This window comes from Vanessa tameamea, chromosome 11 (genome assembly GCF_037043105.1).
Source record: "Vanessa tameamea isolate UH-Manoa-2023 chromosome 11, ilVanTame1 primary haplotype, whole genome shotgun sequence".
NCBI lineage: Eukaryota > Metazoa > Arthropoda > Insecta > Lepidoptera > Nymphalidae > Vanessa > Vanessa tameamea.
In genome coordinates, this window is record NC_087319.1 from 2,014,497 (window position 1) to 2,024,021 (window position 9,525).

The following is a 9,525-nucleotide window of genomic DNA, read 5'->3' on the forward strand; positions in this document are numbered from 1 at the left end:
AAAAACCAACAAAACAACAAACAAACGACGACCTGCGTGTGATATTAATAATAAAACTATAACTACACTTCCCAGTAAGCGCCATCTAGTAGCTTGCTGTTGAAACTAAATATATCGAAACTAGATATAGATGTCTCTGTGATGCGGTTTTTTGTTCAAATTATGTAGTCGCTTATTTACTTTACTGATATCTTACAGTCAGTTATATTATTAGTAATTTATTATTTAATAAATGTTTTTTGTTTATTATTATAATCAATATATTTAATTTAATTTGTATATGTTCAGAATTTTTTTCAACAGATAGCTCTGCAAACCTAAGTGGCACTGCGCAAGATTGACGTCTAATTCTGATTCAGTGCGTATTGTAGAGATGGCGCTACGGTAACGCTTTTTTTAACATTGTTTTATTACAATGATATTAGATTTTTGTCAATAGAGTATCGGGTATATTTTAAAGGCTTTCTTTTATTTTGTTCTTGTGCTATTATTGCTTGTCTATGGGCAGTGTCGACCAGTTAACATCAGTTACTTTGCTAGACGGCCTAATGATTAAATAAAGATAAAAAAGTGGAATTATCTTTAACCTAAACGACTTCATAGCATTTACTATTTGTTTTTATAATCGAACTCACCTTGACACACAACACTAGTCTGCAATCAAAGTAACGTCGCCTGTAAATATCCCATCACTGGGATAGGAGCTTATAACGGCATGCTGTTCAAATGCAGATCGGTCGATAAGCTTGTGTCAGATTTTTATTGAATACATGCTGATTGCCTTGTGATGTTTTCCTTTATCGCTAAACACGTAATAAATGATAATAAACACAATTCAGCACATGAAAGTCGTAAATAGCGCAATAGCTTAAGGGCCGACTATCGATGTCAAAAGCTGCATGTTTCTGGACTATTGTCCTCCTCACTCCTGCACGCACACACTTTAAGCTTAGTTACTAAAAAGTGGCCTTGCTACTTCATCTTAAACAAATAAAAAAAAACAATTGGGTTTTTCGGCTTTGAATTCACAAATTTACTTTTAAAAGTTATTACATTGGTCTGTCTTAGATCATGGCTCGTGACCAAAGTCTACAAAAAATCCTACGCCGATTTAAATGACACAATCGATTTCTTATTGAATTTTTAGAATTCGATCAGCCGTATAAGCTTGAATAAGTAACGAACATCCAAATTCCCATTACATCAATTCGTGCAATTATATTATGACATTTAAATAAATTTGTACTAAAGTCATGCGAATATGCTTAAAATGGCGTTTTTTGGTAATCAGCGTTTACCAAATTTACTCAACTGTGCCGCGAAGTCATGGTACAATTCTTCTAAATTCCAACGATTGTTTGCTTTAGAAATGAGAAACGAAATTTTATGTCACTCAAGAAATCTTTATGTCGTCTTGTCGCGTTGAGCTCAGTGAAATTGCCATAACGATCAGCTAGGTCAAATGTCAAGGTAATGAGAAATTATGCTGTGAAATATAACAAGATACGATTATCTTATTTAACGAACCGCGAATTAACAATACATATATAACAAAATCGAATGAGCAATATCATTTGAAATCCATTTTCCGCGGGGAGTTAATGTATTCAAAACTTTTCGTCGATAAATCAGTGACTGTAGCCATGTCGCTGTTCTCACTTGTTATGTTCGTAATTTTAGTATTAAATCTCGCGAAATCCGATATTCAAAAAGAACACGCCGTGCACGTGACGCCGACAATACAAAAATTCAAAGAATATATGACAAAAATGATGAAAGAGCAAAGCTCCAAAATTCAGATGTTGTTAAAAAACATAGAAATGAACGCTCAAACAGTATTAAAGAATATAAGATACATGAATGAAAGATCGAAAATTATGTATAAAAATGTTTATGATGAAAGTGGAGGCAACGTTCGAAGCATTGGGAATCAAATTGAATCTCCTTTAACAGAGGACGTTAAAACCAACAATATCCAAACCGGAGCGGATAGTAGGAGCTTTAGTAATCATTACGTTACTACTGGATTTGGTACGAGCGGAAGTCCTAATTACGGCATTACGACGTACCATCATCATTCCATCGGTTTTGATCCGATTAACATTGTGGTTTCAATGTCGCTTTTTTCGTTTCTGCTGCAAGCGCTCCAAGGAATCTTAACTAGGACGGCACTACCGACTCCAGTTGTTGAAGCAAAAAGTTTTAGTAGCGATCATTCTATGAATTGGGTTAAGAAAGTCACCGCTAACGATAAAGATGAAAGGAATTCGATTTATTTCAGAAAGGATTATTTTAAGAAAAAAACTCCTAAAAAACATAATGTAAACACATTTATATAATTATCCTTTATGTGAGACCGTTAACAAGCAATGAGGGTATTGATGAAGTATATAGTATAATTCTATGGATCAATTTATAATTATTAAGAAATTGGCCATATTCAAGATTTCGTATCATTATGTTAACAACTGGACGATGAAGTGTTTATTGGTCATGATTTCTCATATTTATTGTGGTCGAGTGATTGTGTTATGTGGTTTTATACAATTAACATAACTTACTAAAGCGGTTTAGCGTGAATTATTTTCTTATTCGAGATACGCGACAGGATTGAATTGCAATATTTTAATTTATCAAGAATAATCAGTAGTTTTGTATTTATCTGTTATTATCTATAAGAATTTTGGCATTGATACATTATTATAAAAAAAAATCTGTGTTAATATTTGCAATCTCTTATAATATTTGATAATTCAAAATAGCAAAACCTTAATGTAAACTCATGCATCGAATAAAGCTTTCAATTATTACATGATACAAATCAAGATCAAAATCTTCGTCAAAACGTGAAGAATAATATTTTTAGTTTATAAAATGAGATACTTTAATCCTTGTAATCTTGGCTCTATTTTCTAAAATTATAAAACACAAGAACTCAGAATGAAGTTACAATTGTAAATTTCTTTTAACAATACGAAGAAATCTGGAGATCGTAATTCGTCAGTGGAAGGGATGAATGCTCTGAAGCACCAAAATTGTAATTTTTGCGCTTTAGCCTTACTTCCTTTCCATTGACGATACAATTATTATTGATTGCGTTTGAAATAACTTACCGTTTTCTATAAATTTTCAAGCAATAAAAATGTTTCTCGAAATAATTTTACTCTACTTATTTATTAAAAACAGTGTAACAGAAAAAATAACTAAATAATTATAAAGATTATTAAACTATCAGATATCAGCTGGTTCTTTTATTTATTTCGAACTGAGTACATCATCAAATATATTATGACGACCTCCGTGGTCGAGTAGTGTGTACACCGGTTTTCATGGGTACGCGACTCTGAGGTCTCGGGTTCGATTCCCGGCCGAGTCGATGTAAAAAAAGTTAATTAGTTTTCTATGTTGTCTTAGGTCTGGGTGTTTGTGGTACCGTCGTTACTTCTTATTTTCCATAACACAAGTGCTTTAGCTACTTACATTGGGATCAGAGTAATGTATGTGATGTTGTCCAATATTTATTTATGTCGCTTGGTACCTTGCGCCTGTAATACCACGGGCTTGGCACTATTAAGCGAAGTAACATCTTATCCAGAACATAAAATAAACAGTGATTGGGTTGTATTTATCCACACTTTTTTCAAGGAGGCGATCTGGCAAATATGCTAGTCATAAGTTGTCACCAGTGACCATAGATATTGGCGCCGTAGAAAAGCATTATCCTTTCATCGCCAATTCGACACCAACATTGGGAACTGATATATTATGTTTCTTTTGGTTGTAGTAACACTGGCTCACTCACCCTTTAACAACAAGCGGTATTCACAAAGCTACCTACTCACTATGCTTATAAAAATATTAATGAACACTCAAAAAGATTATGCAAGTTCAAAAGAAAATTACACGGACACATTGTTCTATTTTTCGCTGAATAATATAACTTGAATAAATTAAGAATATTCAAAGATGCTTCGTAATATTGTATAACAAATTTTTCGTACTTCTCTTAAGACCACAATGATGGAACGTCGTCATTTCGTTCGCCCCAATTCGCTTCTACTTACAGTAATTGCAGAACATCACGCGTGACATAATTTTCATTTCGCTTAGTGTTTTACGACTCATGAAACCAAATTAATATACAAAGTAAATTGCTCTCGAAATGTTTTCGTAGGTAACTCAATCTGTCTGTCACTGAAATCTGTTATAGTTTTCTGGTCGTTTAATTTACTTTTATGTTCGAAGACTTATATAATAATCCTTTAGAGTATTAGTTCACTAACGGTGCGTTGTGTACTGAATTATAATTTGACCAGACTAAACCGAATTTCGATATGCTTTTGCTGGTAACTTGGTAAGTTTGTTTACCATCATCAAGTAAGCTGTTCCAGTTTATTTGCTTAACACAAAATATTGTTTGATATAACGTGACACGAGAGAGCTCTTCTAATGTACAGCAATTCTCCATGCTCTAAAAAAAATCTTAAACTATACATTTTCAGTAGTCGGTGAGAAACGAATTCTTTATTGAATCTTTAAGTGATTGTGACCCTTGCCAATTATATCAAAAGACCATCCAGAATGCTGACATTAATTTCTAATTGAATCCCTTTTCTATATAACAGCCTACTTGACTCGTTAGTCTAGTGGCTGATTTATAAGATAGAAAACTGCGAGATCCTCGATTTAAATCCAAGTTAGTGTCAATGTCTCTCTCCAACTACAAGGTACTAAAAGTAAGGACATAGGCTTTTTATAGCTAATAGCTGACGACCAACATCTATAACGTGAGCGAAGCCACAGGCGACGATTAGTAATATATAAAATAGTAATTAAAGGCTCTGACAATAAGTCTGCACAACGAGTAAAACTTTAAGCGAGGTAAATAAATAAAATTATGAATTAGATATATATTGATACCATGCCATACAAAGGAGGTAACATCCGAATATCAGATATCTACTCTATTATGCTCGAATTTCCCATTACGAATAATAACCGTATCTTTGAATGGGTTTTTCCTTTAATATTTCTCATCTTATCGCTTATTTAGATCAAAGATAAAGACATCTTAGTAATTATAAATTGTTCCCTTAAAATTAAAAGTGTTTCGCTTCGAAAATTTATGGATCTAGATAGAATGTCACGCTACAAATGTATCTACAAAACTAAATAATATTTTTGAAATGTTCGGTCCTATTAATAATATGTGATTTGAATATGTATGCTCAATGGAGAGGTGAATTGTAGTTTTACCGAATTACGCCGATGTTACTACGATAAATAGCTGAAATAATAAATAAATAGATTATGAACTATTTATATGTGAATTATTTTTGTTCGTATATATTTTTTAAATTAATTAAATATTATTGTTTAATAATTTCATGATGGCAATACTAAATATTATGTTACTAAATGAAACATTCGCTTCGGGTTTTCGTTTTTGTGTAATATAATACGTCATGAATAATATAATAAATACATTTATTAATAAATTGTATTTGCAGTTAATCTCATCTTATTAATATGTACATACTTTTATGAGCATTAAATAAACAAATTTACATATTAAGCATTAGTTCATATACATTTTAGCATATTAGTCTTGGCTACGAAACGTTTTTTGTTAAAAATCCCAGTATTATCCTGCTCGGATAACTCGGATAGCGGCTGAGTCTGTTTGAGCCCAAGAGTAATCCACATCTTATTATTTCCATAAACCTCGCTTATCCGTTCGAAATATTAGCGTCCAATTTTTACGTAATATGTTTTAGTTATATACGCTCCAACTTTTAAGCCTTTTGATAGTTTTAATATCTTTTTATAATTTGTATAGTTCGTTCAGACTCTGTTTATAATATACATAATATATTACATGTATTTCTGGTTTATATATGAAATATTGTTATTTTTTGTTTGGGTTTTGAAGGTAATAAATATTATATAGGGTGTTTCCAAATCCGTAATTACAATTTTTACGAAGAGTAATATTGTAAAATTTCTTTTAATGTATATATATATTGTAATATTACACCATATATATTGTAAGCTTGACCGGTATATAACGTATCGAGCTGTATTGAGTTCAGTATAAAAACCTTTTTTATAAAAATAAACATATGTGCAAACATTCATGAAGTCGACTAGTTTAAATGTCAAAGAGATATATCATAATCCATTTATAAGTATATATTTTCCTTGGGTTTTGTACAAGCCCGTGTGGGTGGTACCGCCCATATTCTGCCGCCAACAGCAATACTGTTGTTTTAAGTTTGAAAGGGTGAGTTGGTACCTGTAGTTACACTGGGTAACTGGTGCAAAGGATGTGTCATCTTAGTTCCCCAAGTTGATGAAAAGAATATTTCTTACAGCGCCAATGTCTCCAATGGGCCCGTCCGCCTATAACGTAAAAAAAGCATTTCAATCCTTAATGTAAAAAGTTAGTAAAAACGTACGTACCTACCTAATAGAAATATATAAAAAAAACTAATTTATTTAAACTATGTAGGTTATCAAAGTATTAATAAAATATATTATTTATTTGCATGTAGAAAATGGTAAGGAATTCAAACAAAATTTTGAAATCCGTACACATGCCCGCACTAAACCAAGCGATGTAGCCTAATGCATCACGTCACGGCGCGGATTTTAGTTCCAGCATAAACTATTCACAGATGAGAGCCGCTTGTACCGAATTTTGTGCTTCATCCGTATAGAGAAAGCAGGTCAAGTATTAAGCTTTTACTCAAATATATTTCACTTAAAGTTTTCAACGAATTTGTTACCGCATTACAAAAGGACATGCCGACATAAAAATTCGAAAATTTTTATAGATATATCTTTAGCAGCAAAGCTTACTTTATCTTTAAGAATTTTATCTATAAAATAATCCATAACATGGCTTTAAATTTAAAATTTATTGTAATAGTATCATATTATTCGCATTCTGTACCGCACAATAATAACAATTACGCCTTATAAAATATAGTTAGCAAATACTTAACTAAACAACTTAATGTCAGATTATTTTAAGGCATTTTTTATGATAAAACATTTGTTAAGCCTATTATTTATTAATGATTACAGTTTATTAAAAAATGCATAATAATATTCGATGGAAATAAAAAATTCAGATTAATTGTTATAATTCAGAAAATATATGGTTAATTAATTATGTTATAATATTATCATCATTAGTATCATAATTAATAAAAGCCAGTAATGACAACGCACTGAGATTAACTTTAAATTTAATTGAACATTTAAATGAATATATCAATCCAATCTTAATTAACGAAACATAACAACGTACGAATAAAACCCAATAATAATAATCTCTCCGTTTTCAAATTGTATAAAATTGTCGCTCATCCGTCGTCGGAAATGCAACAAAAATATGTCAACCCTTTCAGCAAGGAATATTACAGTAAATGACAGCATTGTGTTTCATTCTACTTATACAAACCAAATCCAACGCTTTTAAAATTTTAAAAACACGTTTCACGCGTTAACAATGGACTTGTCAAAAAAATCAACACCACAAACGGACTCTTTACCCTTTACTCGTATGCGATTTCTTAATTTAATTGTCAGCTGCTCTTTCTATTCATACGTTTGATAATTTGACAGTTAGTTGACAGTTCGAAAAAAAAAAAAAAAACCACGATGACATTGTTATCTTAATCTATGGAATGGCTTCGAAAATGGATTAAAGGATTTCCGTCAGGTGGAACGGACTCCCAACGACGAATTAGTTCTTATTAGTGTCATTTATTATAACATCTTCGATACCAGTTTTGAGCTCAGTGGGTGGTATAATTATTTTAAATTCCAATTTGAATTTTTAATATTAATAACTAACAGATTAATTTAGTGTGTTATTTTTTTTATTTAACTTCATGTTTTAATAGTCATTATTAGTTATCAGTATTACGTGTGTCAAAGTTCCATTAAATTTTTTTGTCGATATTTCAGTTGAGAGTTGTTCAAGTGACCCAGTTAAATGTAAAAGTTTATTGCCTGGATTTTTTAACATACTAGCAAACTGACAATCATTGTTCTCTATGTATACGTGTGCCAATATTATCGATCGGCCGACCGTTATTTAAAACGAAGTTTATTGATCTCAAATATATGTATATTCAAACATACATACATATATATTTACTCGTTGATACCTTTGTCCAAGCCCGTCTGGGTAAGTACCACCCATTCATCATATATTCTAGAGCCAAACTGCAATACTTATTAAAGTTGTGTTCGATTTGAAGGGTGAGTGAGCCAGTGCACAGGCACAATGGACACATCTTAGTTTCTATGTTTGGTGGCGCATTGCTGTTGTAAGGACTGATTAATATTTCTTACGATGCCATTGTCTATGGGCGATGGTAATTCCTTACTATCAGGTTACCCATTACCTATTTTTCAACAAAAAAAAAAACGAATATTTTATGTCCATATATATGTATATGCAGATATTATAATCTGGTTCTACGTATTTCCTTTAAATATTTTAATCTCGTTTGATTTCTATTACATATACATTACGAATATCGTAAGTACCTTGTGGATTAGGGGACAACAGACTTCCATTATTTGGACACATGTCACAGTAAACATATAAAGAGTCCTGTTATGCGACCCCGTTACTAATCAAAATTCAAATACGAAGGTACGTCCAATCTAAACATTCATTAGGAAAATTTAAAAATTCTATTCATACGATACCGCTCCCTAGTTAAAGCGCTTTAGCTAATTGCATATAACATTGAATGGGCGCACAAAGCTTGCACATCGACGGCAGCCCTTATGTACATGTAGTGAGAGTCGTGTCGAGATCTTCCCCCTTCTCATTCATTTCGTTTGATCTTTGAGGCAAGTCGTGATCCAGTCTGCTGTCCCAGTAATATATTTATATTAAAATGATGTGATACGATCGTGCGTTACTTCCGACACGTAATATTTGTATGTAGGAATATTTATTAGTCGATAAGTACAGGATACTTCAACGGAACGTGCCTGCATTCTAGCTTTCTAGATTTTTTACTTGGTGGAAATGCTTTGTGTAAGTCCGTATGGGTACGTTACAAACACTCATCAAATATTCTACCTGCAAATAGTAGTACGCGCATTGGCACCACTGCCCATAGAAATTGGTACTTTAATAAATATTAACCACTCCTCACTTCGCTAATCCGCCACCGACCTTGGGAACTCAGACGTTACGTCCCTTGTCTAACTAAGACTGGCTCGCTCACCCTTCAAACCAGATTCATAACCATACTGAATACTGTTGTTTGGCGGTAGAATATCTGATGATGGGTGGTACCTACCCAGACGGGATTGCACAAGGCCCTACCATCGAGAAGTTTAATCGTCTCTAATTATATTATCAAATTTTAAAATCTATGAGCCTGAGTAGTTAAATGATATTAAAAATATTAAAATAACGGCTGGAGCTCTTTAAATTCAAGTGTTAAAGATTTGTTCATTACACCGCTTCTGCTAATTCGTCCCCCGATT